This window comes from Mus pahari, chromosome 1 (genome assembly GCF_900095145.1).
Source record: "Mus pahari chromosome 1, PAHARI_EIJ_v1.1, whole genome shotgun sequence".
Taxonomy (NCBI): Eukaryota; Metazoa; Chordata; class Mammalia; order Rodentia; family Muridae; genus Mus; species Mus pahari.
In genome coordinates this window covers 59,625,105-59,627,710 of record NC_034590.1, presented here as the reverse complement: position 1 = coordinate 59,627,710, position 2,606 = coordinate 59,625,105, and the positions used below count along the sequence as shown (strand labels likewise).

Genomic DNA, 2,606 nt, shown 5'->3' with positions numbered 1-2,606 from the left:
ACTCATTGGTCTGGTAGATGACCTCTAACGTCAGCTGTTCCATCAATACTGAAACTTCACTTGGACTCCTCTCAGTTATCCTTTTGTTGTCCTGTATTATGGTGATCCTATAGATTTGGATTTGTAGGACGAGGCCCTTCATGCATTCCAGCATTTATCAAGAGGATAGATGTTAGAGTGGAGCAATTCAAAGTCCTGAATGTGGACCTGAGAGGTATCTGAGCTTGTGAGTCCACTGGTGCTCCTACTTTTGTGCCTTTAGGACCTGCTAACCTACAACCCTGGGAACCAGAGCTAGCTCTACCCTGCTGCCCAGGAAAGGTACAGGGCCTGCTCTCTTGAGTATTGTAGTTGGTGATGGACATAGTCAATTCTCCCACTCTCGTGAACCTGGGATAAGCTTTTCTGGCCTTCTGTAAGTGGTGATGGATGAAGGAGAGGAGGAGGGCATCTCTCACTCATCTGAGCCACTGCCCAGCAGACAAGAGACAGGTCAGGCTCTCCCACACTCCTGCCTTCAGGCCTGGCTCACCTGAAACCCCCACATCCAGAAAGATCTAGCTCTACTGTGCGGCCCAGTCTTGGTGCAGGGCCTGCCCTCCTAAGTGCTATGGCAGGTGAGGGATAAGGACAGCTCTCCTGCTTTCATGACCAGAGGACCAGCTCTCCCACCTGCCTGCATTATGTGGTAAGAGATAAGGGTTGCAGAGAACATCTCTCCCTCAACCATACTGTAGCACAGCAGACAATTTGTGGGGTCAGCTTTTTCAATCTCACACCCTTGGGGCTATCTCACCCATGCCCCTGCCATCAGGGTCAGCTCTATTGTGCTGCTTTGGTAAGATACAAGGCTTGCTCTCCTGAATGCAGCAGCAGGTGAGGGGCAGGGACAGCTCTCCCTCACTGATGACCTCTGGGTCAGCTCTCCTGCCTGCCAGAGATGGTAAGGGGTAAAAGGGTGCATCTCTCCCTTGCCCATGTCACTACAAAGCAGACGAGTGGCAGGGCCAGCTCTCACACTCTCATGTCCTCAAGACCAGTTCACCCAGCCCCACCACCACCACCAAGGTCAGCTCTAATCTGCTACCCAGGTGAGGTAAAGAGTTTGCTCTTCCAAGCTGATAAGGGGAAGGAACAGTTCTCCTGCTCTCATGAGTGCAGGGCCAGGTCTCCTGCCTTCTGTAGGTGGTGAGAGGCTGGGGGGTGGGGAGGTGGGGAAGGAGAGCACCTCTCCTTTATTCACGCCACCACAGAAGAGAGGAGTTTGATTGAGGTAGCACTCCCATGCTTGTATCCTCAGGGCCAGAGCACTCACAAGTCCTGAAATATGCAGGCCCACTCTCCTGAGTACTTCAGCTGGCTAGGGATAGGAGTCACTTCTTCAGCTCTCATGCTCTTTAGAGTCAGCTCTCCCATGACACCGAGGTAAGGGGTGGAGATAGTTCTTCACAGCCTTTAGACCTCAGTATGTCCCCAGGTAGCAGGCAAAACCAAACATATCCTCCTGGAATTTGGTGGTAACCAATCACTGATGCTACAGGGTCATGGACCCAGGCATGGACTTCAGTGGTAGGACAGGCCAGGACCTCACCACAGTCCCAGTTGGCATCACTGGCTATTAACATCAGGCTGTTCCTCACTATCCTTGAGAGAGCTACAGTTCTGCCTCTCTTCATTGTGCCTACATCATTCTGTTTCTCTTTCTCTCTCATTTCTCCACCACTTACTTGCTGGTCTTAGTAGCACGCAGGCTCTCTGGGTGTCAGGAGTCATTTCAGGAATGGTCTTGAGAGTGCTATGCCATGCTTTAGGACACAGTGCTTGCTATGCCATAGGACAAGGGCAGGCGTCATCCCTGGCATTGTCTCCTGGCCCCCACCAGGCCTGTGCAGCACTGGATTGGTTGCTCTCTCAGGCTAACTGCTTCTTGAGGCCACATGGTGCCAGTCTGGTGGTAGTCTAGAGCTTGTTCCTTTCCCTGACTGCCCGATTGGCCCCTGGCAAGGATCGAAGGTTATCTTTCTCAGTCCTTGACACTCAGGTCCACCGTCCCAGGTGTGGTTCTTCTTGTCTGCAACTTGTTCCCATCCTGGGAGCCCCTCCAGGCCTACCTGGTGCTGCTCTGGTGCTCATCTCAGCGTTGCTCTCTCTCTCAGGGTCTGTTAGGCTACTAACCATTCAGATGTTCACAGGTTAGAGCACTGAGTGTAGACACAGCCTCTCTCCTCTCTGCCACCTACTGACACACATGCGACATAGCAGCCGTGCCAGCAAGGCCTCTAGGGGCAAGACCTTGGCTATTTTCAACTTGCTATTGTTGACCTATTAACTTACAATACGAAGTGAGGAAAAGTGACTTGATGTAAAAGATGCTAAAAAAAGGTGACAGTTCCAAATCACTCACCACTACTGACAAGGCTATAAGGAGATGCAGCATGGTGGCACATGCCCTTAGTTCCAGTTGCTTGGGAGGCTGGTATGAGAGAAACAAATGAGCCCAGGAGTATCTGACTAGTCTAGGCATCAAAGTGAGACTCCTATTAAAAATAATAATGATGACAACAACAACAATAACAAAAACAACAACAATAATAATATAACCAATG

General features: G+C 50.8%; 1 non-coding gene across 1 annotated transcript; it reads right to left on the bottom strand.

Annotated features, from left to right (window-relative positions):
* Nucleotides 1–2,158: 2,158 nt before the first annotated feature.
* On the bottom strand, nucleotides 2,159–2,290 carry LOC115062922. The gene has a single exon (XR_003842828.1). It is a non-coding gene; the product is annotated as a small nucleolar RNA SNORA17 (small nucleolar RNA).
* Nucleotides 2,291–2,606: the final 316 nt, after the last annotated feature.